The sequence below is a fragment of the Saimiri boliviensis genome, chromosome 13, assembly GCF_048565385.1.
Source record: "Saimiri boliviensis isolate mSaiBol1 chromosome 13, mSaiBol1.pri, whole genome shotgun sequence".
Taxonomy (NCBI): Eukaryota; Metazoa; Chordata; class Mammalia; order Primates; family Cebidae; genus Saimiri; species Saimiri boliviensis.
The window spans coordinates 36449633-36467500 of record NC_133461.1 but is presented as its reverse complement, the minus strand read 5'-3'; the positions used below and the strand labels follow the sequence as shown (position 1 = coordinate 36467500).

Genomic DNA, 17868 nt, shown 5'->3' with positions numbered 1-17868 from the left:
AATTCTACCAAATCTTTTCTAGTAATCTGTGGCCACATTCAAATTTCAATTTGGGAAACATTTTATAGGGCATTTCAGTTATCACCATTTCTATGCTCACTCTGTACTAAATTCACGAAGAGGCCTCTAGTGGGTACTTGAGCCAGCCTGAGTCTTGTGTGCACTGGGCTTATTTAATAGTCTCTCTCTTACTGTGAGGAGTCAGGACCTGCCACATGACAGACCTTAAGCATTATTTGAACATTCCTTGCTACCTCACAGGTCTGTCCAATACAGCAATCTCATTCAGCCAGTATGAAGTCTGTACCAGGCCAGACATGCATACAGCATGTATATATGGCTTTTTCCAGATTTCCAAATCGCCATTCCTGATACTGGCATGATCATTTATTCCCTCTGTGATTTTTTTCTTGTGCTTATTTCACTTTTAATCAGTTACCAAGCTAGAAGAATGAGCTTTTGACTAACTCTTGTCACATCTCTAAGAGTTTGGTTTTTTGTTTACTGCCCCTCCAATGTATATGAAATGTGTCATCGCTCTTTTCCAGAATATTCATGCATCCTTTCGGCTTATATATTTATTGAGCTTCTGCTACGTTTCAGCCACTGTGCTGGATTTCAATAAGATTGCCAGCATCCAATGTAAACAAACAGTAAACATAAAGGCCAGAATATCCTGAGTTGAGAAACTTACAGACTTCAGCTAGAGGGGCAGCCTGGTATTCTCATCCAGGGGACTAAGGTTCTAAATTTGGATGTGCTTTTAAAGATCTGTCTATATTTTTATTTTTTCATGTAAAAATGAGAGAGCAGGATTGAATGAGTAATGTTCTTTCCAGCCCTTAAACTATAAATTTAGAAATCTATTGAAGATTGTTTGAAACTGGACATATTCCATCAACATTATATTTAAAAAACCCTTAACTTATAATTTATCTCATCTCATATTTCTTCAATAGGCTTCTCATTTTGACTATCAATGTCCTCTTCAGTATAATTCTATTAGTCTTTCTAATAAAATCTTCTGTGACTTATTTCTTACAATATATACCCTAATTCCCAGGCAAATTTGATTCCTGTGTCCTAAAATTACCCATACTCTTCCATCCAAATGCCTTTGTATCATTGTTCTCTTGCCCTGAAGCGTCTGTGCCTACCATCTCTACTTATCAAAAGGCTGCCTTCTCCTAAGCCATAAAAAGGAGCAAAATAATGGCAATTACAGCAACCTGAATGGAGTTGGAGACCATTATTCCAAGTGAAGTAACTCAGGAATGAAAAACCAAACACTGTATGTTCTCACAAGTGGGAGCTAAGCTATCAGGATGCAACAGCATAAGAATGATATAATGGACTTTGGAGACTCACCAGGGAAGGATGGAAAGGGAATGAGGGACAAAAGACTACACATTGTGTACAGTGTACACTACCCAGCTGATGGGTGTACCAAAACCTCAGAAATCACCACTTTTCTATGCAAACAGACGCCACCTGTTTCACAAAACTAATGAAAAAAAAAATTAAAAAGACTGAAAAAAATACACACACACCCAAAAGAAAAGCTACCTTTTTCTGTATAGTGCAAGGAAAATATTCCCTAATGCATAAATTTTGCCCCACTTAAGTCAACCATGATTGTTTTATACACTGACCTCTCTAGCATTTTCTACCTTCCTTATTAACCTTTTTCTCACAAGAGTCACATTTGTTACTGCCTACTGACATGTGTACATAACCAACTCATCAACATTCCCCACGCTGTCCCCAGTCTTTGTGTTCTCCATAGTGTCTTTCTTGGTGAATGATAGTCAGAGCAGTGATGTGCTGGTAAATGTTTAACAACGGGTTCTCTAGGGGAAAAAATTAATTAAATATTAATGAGTAAGATTAAAGTAAAACAATGGAAATGCTAGCCTTTGCTCTTTGGTCAGTAACATGAGGATTTCTTTGCTTGATCAGATAATAGTTTTTAATATTTGAGGAATATTTCCTCAAATTTTGTTATGTTCATAATGTAACAGCTATAGAGAAAATACACTTTTTGAGTTTCTCTGCATTGTTAGGATTTTTTCTATCAATGTTGGAGTCTTGACAATCAACAAAATAACAAACCAAGCCCTGGTTTGTAGTGTTTGTTTATTTCTGTGGTATAAATACACCAGTGATGGCTCATTTTAAGCCACCAATGTGATATCAGTACACATGGAGCTCATCCTTCTGGACTCTAATATCATCTACTCTAAAAAGGCTTTTATGATCCCTTGTCCCCATCTCAACTTTCCAAGATACCTCTGTGTATCCTTTTTTTTTTTTGAGACAGGGTCTCTGTTATCCAGGCTGGAGTATAGTGGAGCAGTCTTAGCTCACTGCAACCTCCACTTCCTGGGTTCAAGTGATTCTCATGCCTCAACCTTCCTGAGCAGCTGGGATTACAGGTGCTTGCCATGACCCCTGGCTAATTTTTTTTATTTTTAGTAGAGACAGTGTTTCACCATGTTGGCCAGGCTGGTCTCTAACTCCTGACCTCACGTGATCCACCTACCTTGGCCTCCCAAAATGCTGGGATTACAGGCATGAGCCACTGTGTCCACCCTATTTCTGTGTTTCTAAAGCACAGGTCTTAAGAGTATCTCCCATAACTTACGTTTGAATTTCAAAGCTCAAAATAAAGTTTTGCTTTATAAACATAATAAGGGTTTGTTCTCCATCCCACCCTCCAAAAGAAGTTAAAACTTAAAAAGAAAAGAAAAATAGAGTAAGACTTCAAAGAGAAGGGTAGTATAGTTGTATAAAGCTCTTTTGCCAGCTTTTTGCCTCTTTCTATTGATGAAGAAAGGCATTCTCTTCTGGTTCTGGGTGACAGGAAAGGTCTTTGGATTCTTGGGCACTTAATCAAACAGAAGTATACCTCTCAAAATTTGAGGTAGAAGCTGCTCCATCTTCAAGAGATTTGCTATAAATGTCCCTCCTTTCAATTGGGTATATTATAAAAAGTAATTACTAGAAAAATGGAATATTGTATCCCCTATCTGAATGTGAAAGAGAGTGATGGTTTTTTCCCCCCTATCCAACTGTGGAACTTCCCTACTCACATTAATAAGGTGACCCTCTGCCTTGACTGATAGTTCTTAAGTAGTATTATGGTTGAATTATCTCTGGGCACTACCTCAGCCTCTAATTTACTCAATATTTTTGCTAATATCCTCCTCTGTCATCATTTTCAGCAGTTTACAGAGAAATGTATACTTTATGATGCATTGATACAATAGTCTGAGTAATCTAAATAACTTTCCACTTCATAATTTTCGCTCACAGTGATTCATTCTCATAAACAATGTTTCTGATACTTTCCCAAGACTATTCTATAGGTAGCAATGAAAACTAACATTGCAAAATTATGACAGTAAGAGAAATCTGTCATAGCTGACTCAATCTTGCTTCTAATCTCTAAGCTGTCCCTGTTTATTCCAGGGCATAGACCAACCTACCTTGGGGAGGAATTTAGTTTGTAGCTTAAACCTTAAAGCAAGGATGATAGCCCTTCATAAATGGACCTCCTTTTTGTTCAGAGACTGAAACCACATTTGTAAAACTGATGAGAAGCCACAAGATCAAGAATATGAAAGGGGCCAGAATTATGCTAAAATGTAGATGTAGTTAAAGAATAACCAGGCATTGTTCCAGAGGTCACAAAATTTTTAACTTCCTCAATTATTCCTTAAGTTCTATAATAACATCACTATTGTGGAACCTAAGATGGGTCTTTTGAAATCTTTTTCAGACTTTTAGATTTCTGGTGACCAACTGACTCCACCTGGACCTGGAATTTGTGACTCAACCAGTCCTGTGGCCCCTACCCAGAGCTGATTCAGTGCCTAAGGACTACATTCCATACTCCTGTGATTCATCCTCATCCAATCAACAGCACCAATTCCCTAGACCCTTGTCCACCAAATTATCCTTAGAAATTCCAGTCTTCAAATTTTCAGGGAGGCTAATTTGAGTAATAAACTCCTTTTCTTCCAGATGACTAGTCTTGCATTAATTAAACTCTTTCTTTACAACAATATTGCTGTCTCAGTGAATTGGCATTCTCTGTGAAGGGGGCAAGAAGAACCCAATGGGTGATGACAGTAAAAATATATATGCATGGTAGTTAGGTGTATGGAGTAAGGACTATAAAAACACTGTTGTATGCATAGTTGACCTAAAAAGGAGAAGCTGAGGGAAAATTAATATAAGTAGAGAATTTATCTGGGCAAAGCCTAAGAATTGACTGAGGGAGCATGGATTCAAATTGCTGTGAGTATACTAATTTTGACTCTGCTTCTTCCTTTTAGGTTGACACCATCATATTATCTATGTCTGCCTTTCCTATAAAACAGAGAAATCAAGTAAGTTAAGCACAAGTTTTCTAGACTTCATAAACCCAAGGAAAATGTATCCATAAAATTTCTAATTTATAATCCCTGTCAAGTAAAAGATTGAAAAAACCATGTCAACCTCTCTCATTTTCATACCCTTCCTTCTCTCTTCATTGATTATCTCACAGGTCCTACTCACAGTGAGTAGAGCATGCTGCAGGACAAAGATTCTTGAAGGGAGCAAGATATGCAAGTGTCAGATGGTATGATGCTAAAAATCATTTTGGGGCACAAAACTGAATCATCAGTCTGGCCCAGATGAAGTCAGTGCAGCACACCTCAAAAATCATTTCCTCTCAGGTAAATCCCCCAACTCCCCGTTATAGAAGTGTTCATTTTACCCATTGATTGCTCGAGAATTTCACCCCTAGAGCTATGCTGTGAGTTCCACCTTTTCTGATAGATCCAGTTATTCCCCATACCAAAATACTTCTGAAGGTCTGGGTGGTGACAGGAATCTATATTGTTCAAGCAGAACAGTCTTTGGAACTCTCCCTAGATTTGTACTCTCATTGCTGCTTAGCGCCGTAACACACATTTAGAAAGGAGAAATGGTTTTGTTGGGTGATCACTGACCTGCATCACTTAAAAACCAATTAATTCTGGCTGTCAGCACCGCTTGTGCGGCACTCAAAACTAACATTTATAAGGCAACCAAACTGACCACATCTTTCCTTGCTCTACAGATTTTGCAATATCTAGGAACTTATTCACCCCTTCTCAGAATCTTCCGGAGGAGTGAAAAAGAAGAGCATTTCTAAGATAGGAAATGAAAAGCTAAGAAGAGCATACCATTCTCTTAGAATATCTACTTCCAAAATTCTTCATGTTCTTTGGAAAGATCTAGAAAACATTATCTAAGATTTTTAAGAAAATGGTAGTTTCTCTCTCTCTCTAACTACAAAGATCCAAAGAAAGTGCGAAGACTGACAAGATAGGATTGAAATCAATTATATTTTTATTACCACAGTTTCATGTATGTCATTACTTTCTCAATCCACACAGAAGACATGATTTATCACCGTTTTCCAGAGGTGAAAACAGAATCAGATAGGTGAGATTCCCATGTTTTTCTATACATATGTTGGTAGAGTCAAAATCAAAGGGTCTTCTAATTCCTAAACCAGTGTGTTTCCATTGCACTACAAATCTTTTTTCACAAAAGGTTTGTAGCAGTGTGAGAGGAAGGATTTATGACATCGCAGTATGTCAAAATTGGGAAAGGGAGTGAAAAGACATTTAAAAATTGAAAGAATCAATTTTAAAATGAATGAAGTGGTTATTAAGGCAGTTCAGCATAGTTGTCATGCAGACAAATCCTGCAATCAGAATACCTGAATTAAAATCTCAGCTCTTTCACTTACTCTAAGTGTGCCCTAAGGCAATAAACCTTTCAAAAAGCCTCAATGTGATCATCTGTAAAATGGAGGTTATCAGAGTATCATTCCTCGCAAGGTTGTTCCAGGAATAAAATGAAATAACACATGTGAAGCATGAAGTATAGTAAAATATAATAAATACATGAATTTCAAGTTGAAATACCAGCTAGAAATCTTAAAGTAGCTTAAAAGTGATTGATATGAATTCACAGATTGCAAATCTAAAGCCGTTCTTGAGAAGAGTCCGGGTATTTAGGGAATCCTCTTAACTCCTTGACTCCAAAAAGAAGAGCCAGGGGCTCCCACAACCTCTCCTTTTGTGCCTTGCTAGAATAAATTCTAGGAGGATGGAATACATATGTATTTATGGAAAATTTGTGTCTCAGTTAAAACATCCTTAAGACTATTGACTTTCAGAGGGCAAGGATCGAGTCTTCTTTAGATAATCCAAAACCCTCCTAAAGACCAATAGACTGCTCTGCACTCAATAAAATAATTTTAATCCCTTATTTATTGATGGAAAAAACATGAGGCATTTGGAGAGATTTACCAACAGCAATTGATCTTGGAAAACAGCAATTAAACTTCATCAAGCCAAGTCAATGGCAGGCAGAAACCAAGGAAATAAGCAATGAGAATATGGGAAACGGAGGCAGCATATGGCTGGCATAGAAAATATCCTTACAAAGACATTTATTCTGTAATTTTACAGTAAGCATTAACTCTATATTAAGCATTACAGATGATTCTCTTCACATTTCTGAAATTTAGGAAGGTATTTTAATATATGATAACTCTGAGACTCAGAGAAAATGGCTGACTTGGAAACACATGGTTAATGAGTTAATACACAAAGGTAAAACCAACACCCTGAATTTAAAAAGGAAAGAAAGAAAAGTAAACAGTGTTTGGGGAAATGATCCTGTTTTAAATTTCTGTGTTTAAAGGTAATTATATTGACAATGATTTTCTGGCACTTTTCTCTAGCTATCAAGATAATAATACTTTCAGACTGTAGGTGAGTTTGATTTTTAATGGTGCTATTTTTGCTGAGATGTAACACTTGATGACTTTATGACATAAGCCCTAAAAAAATGAGCCCATAACCTAAAATGTTTTTGAAAAAGTATATACATATATAAAAACATATATCCATATATTCTCATCTAATACCAGTTCAGCACAGAGTTAACATGGTAGAATTAGATCAAGTAAAAAAATAATGCTGTGAAAAACCCAGAAGTTCCTCAGCAGAGTAACATGAAGAGCGAGGAGTCCTGGCTTCCCTGGGAGGCTTCCTTTCTTCTTGGTTCTCCCGAACCTCTCCCATCTCTGAGCTACAGACTCAGTGCTGCACCATTCAGCACTCGACAGAATCTCCCCCCATCACTGCTGTGTGAGAGACCCTGGTATGGTCTGACCTGATCTTCCCAGTTGTCTTAAAAGTCCCTTAAGATCAGGTGCAATTACTTCTTCTTGTGCTTACCTGAGAGCAGGTGGTTGCCAAATATTTACTGATAAATGTATTTGGACTAGGGAATTACAATGCAATTTAATAACTATTTGAGGATAAATATGAAAAAAAATCCATAGAAATACAGAGAAAGAAAAGTTATTTCTGACTAGAAAAGTAAGACTAGGCAACATAACATTTGTAGTGGGGCCATGATGGATGAGTGCATCAGGACAGAATTAGGATAGTTACAGTTAGATAAGCAGAGAGCTGGATGGAAGTTCAGTGGTAATATAGTCCAGCAATCCTTTTGGTACAGTAAAATCCCTCCATAATTTGAAAAGTGGCTTCAAAAATTTCAATCACATAAAATGCCTAGGTGCATCATTGTAAAATTGATGAAATGACAAGTGTGGCATTTCATTTGATAGTTCAATCTGGATCTATCCAGATCCCAGTTATGGTATAGTGCCACCTGATGGTGGTTATCTACTTCAGATTAATATTGATGGGGACCATTCAGGGCTTTAGGGCTGGGTGGGACTTCTAAGATTGCTGTAGCAATTCCAAGAATTGTTTAATTAGGCAACACCTGCTTCATAGGCCTGGTCAGGAGAGATTGGGCCAGGAGAATACAGACCTGCTTCCCCAGACGGGGCTGTCTACCATTTCTCTACTTAACCTCACTTTCCAGTTCATATTCCAGTGAGCTCCTCCATTCCCCCAACTCCTGAGAATATAATCAATTTAGCCAGCTTTTTTTGAAGAACGGAATGGACAAAGGAGCCAATCGTTGAGTACGTTATATGAGAATCCCTATTATCACTGGGCTCATGATCACAGGATTTTACTATATTCGACTCCCTCTAATGAGCTGTAAGAAGTCAATCCATTGATGCACCCTAGTTGCAAAGCCTATTCCATCCTTGGATACTTTTAATTGGTGGAAAGTCATGGCCTAGATACCACTCTATTTTAATGCACATATATTTGCACTAGCTCCATGATCACCCAGAAGGATGCTATGCCATTCAAATATTAGAAAATAGAAACCACATATTCACTAAGTTTTCTCTCCTACAGGCTAAATTTCCTGAGTTCCCGCAAGGATTATTTGTCTGCCTTGTTCACTAATTTTGTCTCGAGTGGCAAGGGAAATACCTGAAGCATGGTGGGCACCCAGTAAAGATTTATTGAATGAGTAAGTGGATAAGTGAATGAATGATTCCAAATGTTTTTATCCGTCCTCATACATGTCTGTCTTCAAGTGTAGCCCCCAAAACAGAATGTAAAACTTCAGGTATTGTTTAAGAAGCCCAAAGAACCAGACTGATCACTGTTTTGCATGCAAAACATCCATCAATGCAACCCCAAACTGACCTCTCTCTTTGAGCAATCCTACCACTCTGGATTCCTATCAAGTTTATAGTCAGCTAAGACTGCCTCCCCCCACCCTCTGAGATATTCCTTCACAGATCTACTATTAAGCTACCTCTCCCCCATTTGAATTTTCAGTCTGAAGTTCAAGACCTTACGTTATTCCCTGTAAATTTTGTTTTTATTGAATTTGGGCCATTACTCCAGCATCTAAAGACCTCTTTGACCCTTGATTCTGGCCTCTGACATATTAAATATGCGGCCCAGCTTTGTGCCACTTACAAATTTGATCAGCATTCTTTCGCTGTCCTCACACAAGTCTTCAATAAGTAGCTGGACAAGGTCCTTTATAGAGCCCTGAGACCTGCTTCAAGAGACTTTTCTTCAGATTAATGATCATTTATCTTGCCATTGCATTATTGCCTGAGGCCACATGGAAATTAACAAGAGAGAGAAATAATATTACATTAGAGCTTAGACAGACTTACTTTGTAACCCAAGCTTATCATTTACTAACTGTGTTCCTTCCAGCAAGAGATGTGTTTTGAACCAGACTGAGGAATAAGGAGGCTATTCCAACAAATGCAAACCATAATGCTAGCACAGAGTTGGTAAACTAAGGCAGGCACAAGAGACAGAAAAAAATCAAGATATGGAGTGATGGTGCTTAGAAAAAAAATGAGACTACAACTATACATGTATTTGCTTTTATGTTTGTATAGAGGTTACCTAACCCCTTTCTTTATCTACTATCTGGGACTCATTAATGGAAGAAAATGATCATTTTAAGTGATAGCATAAAGTAATTTCTCTTAGAACAAGTATGTAAGTGCAATTTGGCATAACAAAAGAGGACCAGGAATCTTGTTTCTTCGGGAACTTGCTTTGTGACATTGGTTAGGTCATTTAATTAACCTCTTGGGTCTCCTCATCTATAAAATAAGGGAGTTGGACCGAGGTTTTTGCCATTTCCTCTATAGCAGGAGAATGTGGAGGGTAAGAGAGGTCTATGGGACCTAAAAGGAATAAGTTACACTCTAGTTTATGCTGATGCTTGTTTTTCCTTCCCTTGATTTCATTGCTGTCAGGCCTAAGCTAGCTTAGAACTCCAAAAATTCTTTCTTTCATTTCACGTTAGTTAATTCCTAGAAGCAACATATGTGTCATATTAGGAAACTCAGTTGGACTGGTAGGGGAATACACTAGTCAAGATTCTCATGGTTGCCAGTGACAGAGACCCAGCTCAAAACAGATCGAGTTATTTTCTTACCTCTCTCTCTACTCAACTCTTTGCATCTTTCTGCATGTTGGCCTCATTTTCTGTGACTTCAGGTCGTCTTTCTCCATGTAGTGAGGAGAGGAAGGAGCAAGGCTATCATAAGTTCCAGGGTTGAATCACCCTAGTTTTGCTATTCCAGACTATATATATATATATATATATATATATATATATATATATATACACACACACACATTATATATACAGCATTTTCCATACATAAAACCCAGAGAAGAACTCTGGCTGGTTTTAGATCATAAACAAATTATATGCTAGATACGATGTCTGATGAGGCCTGATAACATGCCTAATCTATGACTAGAAGATCAAGAGGCTATCATTGGCAGACCCAAAAGACCCACATGGAGTACAATAAGGTCAATTCCTTGAAGGAAGGAACATATTCATAGCAAAAGAAAAAAAAAGTAATAGCTGGGCAGGAAAAAAGTCCAATACAGGAAGCCACTGAGCCTGAAGATGACCATTTCTCATCTATGATCAAAATCTACTTCACTATACTTAGAAATCTTGTTACCTCTTTGTTTGCTTCCAACAATAGTAGCATGGATCAATACTATGATCTGAATATTTATGTTTCTAAAAATTTATATGTGAAACCTCATCCCCAGTGTGAGGATAGTCAGAAGTAAGTCCTGAGACATGATTAGGTCATAAAGACAGAACCCTCATGGGTGGCATTAGTACCATTATAAAGGAGGCCCAAAAGAGATCTCTCATCCCTTCTGTCACATGAAAACAATGAGAAGAGGCTGAGCATAAAACAGGAGGTGGCTCTCACCATCCATCAAATCTTCCAGCACCTTGCTCTTGGACTTTCCATCCCCAAGAATGGTAAAAAGTAAATTTCTGTTCTACTCAGTCTATGGTATTCTGTTATAGCAGCCCCACTGAACTAAGGCAGACAATTGGAATCAAGAAGTGGGGATACTGCTATAATAAGTACTTAAAAATGCAGATGCAGCTTTGGAACTGAACAAGAGTAGAGGCTGGGAGAGTCTTGAGGTGCATGCTAGAAACAGTCAATATTGACTTGAAGGGACTGCTAAGAGCAATTCTGAGCTCACACACACAGCAAAAGAAAGAGAGAGAGAGAGGAGAGCTATAGAGAAACTTCAATCTTTTTAGAGAATACCTAAGAATTCTCTAAACAGACTGTTCAGAGATCCTAAACAGACTGTTGGTAGAAATATGAATTATAAAGGCCATTCTGATGAAGTCTCAAAGAAAAATAAGCAGCATGTTTTTAGACCATAGAGGAAAGCTCATCTTTGTGAATTGTGTTTGTGTCCTAGTGTTTTGTGAGAGGTAAAACTTGCAAGTGATGAAACTGGATATTAGGCTTAGGAAATATCTAAGCAAAGTGTTGAAGGAGTTGTCTGGTTCCTCATGACTATTTATTGCAAATGAGAGAAGACAGAAATGATTTAAAGATGGAATTGTTGAAGGAAAGGAAACGGGACTTAAAGATATGGAAAATTCTCAGCTCATACATATTGAAATAAATGAGAAAGCCTGTTCCAGAGAAAACACGAAGAGTGTAGCCAAAGATCATCTAATAGGGTGAGCCAGCCACCTAAACGGAAGTCAGGAGCTCTTATCCAAGACAACAGAAGAATGACCCCAAAGCAACTGAAAAATAATTGGACCTGTCCTTCCTATCACAGACCCAGAGTGCAAAAGCCCCAGCAAGCACAAGACCATCACAGAAATTCCTCCTTAGGGAAATGTGCAGAGAAATCACAGAGCAATCTACACCTGATTCCAGACTACGCCAGCTATGGACATATGACACAGGCACAGAGTCACCAGGGAGGTGAGACCACTGAAGACAGTCATCACAAGGGCAGAGCCCAGGTACAGAGCCACCATAGGGGTGGGACCCCTGGGTGGAACCCCCATTCCAGTGGGTCAGCAGGCTGGATCCCCACCCCAGTACACCTGGAGGGAAGATCATCAAGCCAGAGGATTATTCTCAAACCTTAAAGTTCAATGTTGTTTGCACCATTAGGTTTCAGATTTGCTCAGGATCTGTTACTCTTTTTTCTTTCTTATTTCTTCCTTTGGAAATGGCAATGCCTAATCTATGTCTGTTCCATCCTTGTATTTTGGAAGCACATACATGTCTGATTTCACAGGTTCACAGCTAAAAAGCAATTTGTCTCAGGATGAATCATACCTTGAGTCTTACACATTTCTGATTTAGATGATATTTACATGAAATTTTGGACTTTGGATTTGAGGTGATGCTGCAATAAATTAAGACTTTTACAGCTCTTGGAATGAAAAGTTATATTTTGCACGCAGAAAGGTCATGGATTTGAGAGAGCCAAGGTTGGAATGCTATGATCCAAATGTCCCCCAAAATTTATTCCCTCAAAATTCTTATGTTAAAATCTAACCCCCAAAATGAAGGTATTTAAAGGTGGGGCCTGTGGGAGGTGATTAGCTTATAAAGATTGAGCTCTCATTAATAAGATAACTGCCTTTATAAACGAGGCCCCAGAGAAAACCTTTGCTCCTTCCACCATATGAGGACATGATGAGAAGAGGCGATCTGCGAAACAGGAGGCAGGCCCTCACTAGACATCAAATCTACCAGCGCATTGATCTTAGACTGCCTAGCCTTCAGAACCACGAGAAATAAATTTCTGTTGTTTATAAGCTATTTAGTCTACGGTATTCTGTTACAAAAGCACAAACACACTAAAATACCCAAATCCTCGGACTTCTGGCATTGGTTAATGCCTCCAAGTTCAGGGCCACTGTATGAGGGAGGGTAACTAACAGCAGAGAGCAATCGAACCCTTACACTTAGGCCACTACATGGCGTCTGACAGTGTCTGCCATCAGCGAAGCTCTATCAGCAGATTCCCTTTTGAACTGGTGGCTTTTTGCCTTTACCTTCCATGAAGGGTTATCCCTTTCCTTCATAGTTTTTAGGAACCTTTTATACTCCTTCAATTCAGCCAGACTCTAAGCACCAGCAAAGTCTCGACCTCCAAATGATCCTCTAGCTTCTCATGCATACCTATCAATGTAGTTACTTTTTTGTGTTCTATGTGTGGCCCTCCCCAAATTCCAACTGGGGGACTCTACCAGTAATTTGCCACTATTTATTTCTTCTACAACATATTTGGTGCTGTTGAAAGCAGGAAGCTAACTAGGTTTCTGGAAATACATGAACTTATGTGGTAAAGATTAGTTTTTTAATAACACATACATAGATAGCTGAAATGGTAACTTCACAAATGAGAGGGAGGTATTGCTGACACTGTTTGCCAAAACTTGCGTTCTTACCAACAGAACTGGATTCCATTGCTTTATCAAACTCATGCTTTGTTTCCTGTGAAATGACAATCTTCAGTTGGAATTAATTTATCAATCTTTTTCCTGATGTAGGGTTTCATATAGAGAATTGGAAAAGAGCATACAAGCTCCAAGTGACCAAGGAGAAGACCAAGAGACGCCATCCTGAAGGCCAGAGGCATAGAACCAGAGACATCAAAAAGGGCTCCTATGTCTGGTCTTGTACTTCCCCAACACGTACCTTTCTGTTTCTGATTTTTCTTTACTCCTATGACAAAATCTGCTGTTTTCTTGTTGCCCTATTGGGATTTCCTGACCCCACCCTAATCTTCTTTAGAACAGATGTCCCTTTTATATCAGATCTAGTGGTACTTCAAAATGTGCTCTTACAGCAGCTTAGGCTAAAGATGAGAAAGCTGAGGCTACTGGAAGGCCAGATTAGATGAGCCCTGAAAGAGATCAGGATCAGCACAGTGGTGACAAACTAATGGGGTTGACAAAGCTGAGACTGGCAGATTGCCAGCATCTTACCTCCCAGAAAAAGAGTTACAGTTTGCTGGGTAGTTCTACACGTTGTTAATAGTCCTAGGGCCAGAGAAATGAGGGGCTCAATTAGGCAAGATTGCAGTTCCTCTAGACTTCCACTGGAATGCCTTGAATTATGGAATTTTTGTTTGCTTACTCGCTTGCCTGATTGTTTGCTGTTCTTTCTTCTTAATACTTTTTCTACATTATTCTCAACACTGCAGTTGTGGATGATGTTCACAGTTGCTATCAAACTTTGCATCATCTGAAAATGTCCAGATGAGTTGGAGACAGCAATGAACAACCAGGCAGCCAACCCTCATAAAGATGAATCAAACTATGGTGATCTGATAAGCAGACTTGTGAGATCCATTTTTTTTCACCCAAAAGGGTGAGAATTATTTCCTCTTCCAAAATTGTCAGTGTGATAAAGTAACCAATTGGAAGACACAATTCATGCTTCCCCCAAATGCACTAACTGGGTAAATAGAGAACCATGGCTCACACTAGCAACCATAAATTTAAAGTTAGTATTTCAGGTCTATATCTAAAGAACGACAGAATATCATCTCTCCTGACTCATCCTGCAAGAATGCATCATCCTTTTTCTCCCGATCTAATCAGAAACACTTCTGCCATCTTCGTTTTTCTTTATAAGTCAAAAAGGCGCAGAAGAGATTTAAGCCTTCTCTTCTACGCCCCTCTGACTTAGCGTGGGGGAGGAAGTGGGCTGCATCACCGCAAAACCTCAGATTCTATTCTGACCACACCACAGGTACTCTTAGTTTCACTGCAATTTCAAACACTGTACACAAGTGCCATCTAGTGGTTAGCAATAAATTAACATGCCACTTTAAGAAAGAAGAAAAGACTTAGAGCTTTTCATAAATAACCAAACATGTTTTTATCTTTTTTTATCGAAACAGGATGATTTTTGTGTCTTTGCATTTTTCTGAGGAAATTATTTCTTCCATCTGTTTCTCTTTGGTCAGGATAGAAGTATCTTGGCTCATCTTCTGTTAAAGTGTTCTTCAAACCGTAAAATGCACGCTGGGCCTTATGCACAAGGAAACGTGGAGAAAGAAAGGCTTCTGTATCAATAATCACTGCTCTGTGAAATAAAATTGAGCTGGTTCTCTCGCTTCTATACTCTATTTTAGCACATATTCTAGGGTTGCATGATGGCTGAAATAAAAGAGAAATGTCAACACTGGGGATGGAGCAAACCACAGTCATCACTTTCAGTGGTTCTCGGTCACATACAGAGTGATAGCAGAATCTCCCATCCCCAAATAAAAGTCTCTTCAGTTAAACCCAATCTCACCTTCTTCTTCTGTGCCCTAGTGTAATGTATTATCTACACATTAGCCTATTCATTGACTCCTGAATATCATCAGCCTCTCCTCATGTTCTTATCATTGCCACTTCTTCCCAGTCTGTGATATTCTTCTCCTCTCTTCCTTACTTATTCAACTTTACTCAACCTTCAAGTTCTATATTACTGTAACAAGATGTCAGAATGGAACTATTTTAGTCTTGGTTTTCATTGAGTCTTGTATTCATTAGTTTTTGCTGCACAACAAATCACCCCAACACATAGTACCTTTAAACTACACGCTGTTATTACAACTCACAAGCCTCTAAGGTAGCTGGGTAGTTTCAGTTTCCAGTCTTGGCTAGGCTTACTCACGCATCAGCTGTGGATCTGATGGGCAGTTCTGCTATTCTTGGTTCAGCTCTCCCCATAGGTATGTTGGTTAAGCAGGCTGTAGACTGGTCTAATATAGTCACAGCTGGGACAACTACACTCTTCTCCTTGCAGCTTCTCAGCCTCCAGCATACTAGACTGGGATTGTTCACATGGTGGGTCAAGGTATCCAGAGAAAGCAAAACCATACAAGACTTCTTGAGGCCTAAGCTCAGAACTAGCACTCCATGGTATTCAGATGACTGAAGCAAATCACAAAAGCAGTTCTGATTAGTATGAAATAAACTCCACCTTCCAGGCCGGGCACGGTGGTTCACACCTGTAATTCCAGCACTTTGGGAAGCCAAGACGGGAGGATCACCTGAGCTTAGGAGTTTGAGACCAGTCTGGGCAACTTGGTGAAATCCCATCTGTACCAAAAATGCAAATAATTAGCCAAGCATGGTGGTGCATGCCTATCGTCCCAGCTACTCAGGAGGCTGAGGCTAGAGGATCACTTGAGCCTAGGAGGTGGGGGTTGCAGTGAACCAAAATTACACCACTGCACTCCAGCCTGGGTGACAGTGAAACCCTGTCTCAATAAGTAAACAAACACATAAATAAATTTTTTTTAAATGCTCCATCTTCTGATAGGATGAAGTAAAAGTCACATTGCACAGCATTTGGATAAAAGGATAAGTTTTAAAAGAAAGTAGGGAGGACCATTTCAGCGATCAATCTACCTCAAGACTGAATAAATGCTACATTTCGCAGAGAGGTGAGAGTTCCTCCACAGAACCATAAAGGAGCTAACTGAAACTGGATTTGTAGTTATTAAACCATCACTTTCATCAGAAGCTGGCGATTAGGTGAGGTGCCGTGCCTTGAGTATAACTCACATTCCCCCACTAATAAACACACCAAAAACAGTAAGGCATGTCTGCCATTAAACTGAAGTCTAGAAAGAGGTAATGCAATGAGACCTCTTAAAGAGCTTGATATGTGTCTCCTAAAATCCGGAGGATGCCCTGCATTGTTGTCTGACTCACCCTGGATAAACACAGGTGGATAAAGCACTGCAGTTTGTGAAGTTACTGTCCTCCCACCAATGACAATGACAAGTCACAAATTCAAGGCTGCCTGTGGAATCAACGAGGACCAAGAGCTTTAGAGAGATGGTGTGGGATTGTCTTGGGTCCTCATCAAGAGGGCAATGAAAACTTGAGCACAGAGAAGGACTCAAGCAAAAGGAAGCAAAGCGTGTACCATGGGATACCTGGAAGTCAAGTGACCATCTGAAAAAGAAATACAATTACCCACTTTGAGGAGCCTGATGTTCAGAAATACTTATAGACAGGGGGAAGGGAAGCAGGTGGAGTTCTGTAGAACCACAGAGGTACCTCCAGGAGAGAAAGAATAAGCCTTTGGTATAGGATGCTCAGATCACAGGATACGACCAGTCAAGTAAACACTTTCTTGCTGCCACTAACTCTTCTTTATCCCCTCCCCAATTCCCAGCTCCAATATTACAACTCACATTAAGGAAGGTGATCAAAAAGCAGTGGCACTCACTAGGTGGCGGGGATGGGAAAGACACACAGCTCTCTTGCACTTTGCAAGGCCTAATCTTGGGTAGAGAGGTGAGGATGCTATAATTTCAAGAGAAGTTTTACATTTTTATTGTTATTCTAGATATACTAATTACTGAGCTGGAACCATGTCTCATTTTTAACTTAAATGTAAAGGCAACTATTAGTCCTGCAGCATATGTTTGAATTGGCAGTGACAAAATAAATCAAGTTGTTTTCTAATTATACCACATGAGTTTTGCAAGTTCAGTAAAATAATTTCCTTAAGTGCCTCCTTAGTATAGCTGCCCCAGGTGCCTCTTCAGCCACTATTCTGTCTGGATTGATTTGGCCTTTGCTTATAAGACAGCATAAGGTTAATCTAGAATTAAAGAATCTAAACTGGAGTTATAATTTTATAGTTCACTATATGATCTCAGGTATGTCTCTTCTTTTTCCTTTTATGAAAAGTAAAAGGGAGGCCGGGCGCGGTGGCTCAAGCCTGTAATCCCAGCACTTTGGGAGGCCGAGGCGGGTGGATCACGAGGTCAAGAGATCGAGACCATCCTGGTCAACGTGGTGAAACCCCGTCTCTACTAAAAATACAAAAAAAATAAATGGGCATGGTGGTGCGTGCCTGTAATCCCAGCTACTCAGGAGGCTGAGGCAGGAGAATTGCCTGAACCCAGGAGGCGGAGGTTGCGGTGAGCCGAGATCGCGCCATTGCACTCCAGCCTGGGTAACAAGAGCGAAACTCCGTCTCAAAAAAAAAAAAAAAAAAAAAAAAAAGAAAAGTAAAAGGTGATTATGCCCACATCCATAGTTATTGAAAGCATTAAATTACATTGT

At 39.3% G+C, this 17868-nt stretch overlaps 1 long non-coding RNA gene across 2 annotated transcripts in view; it reads right to left on the bottom strand.

The window, feature by feature from the left end:
• LOC104650826 (uncharacterized) overlaps positions 1-17868 on the bottom strand; it is a 54424-nt gene that overhangs the window by 21527 nt on the left and 15029 nt on the right. The window contains exon 6 of one of the 2 annotated variants that reach the window (XR_012513117.1): positions 11125-14949. The exons of the other annotated variant lie outside the window; for it this stretch is intronic. This is a non-coding gene — a long non-coding RNA (uncharacterized LOC104650826). Of the gene's footprint in view, positions 1-11124; positions 14950-17868 lie in introns of those variants that run through there. 2 annotated transcript variants of the gene reach the window in all.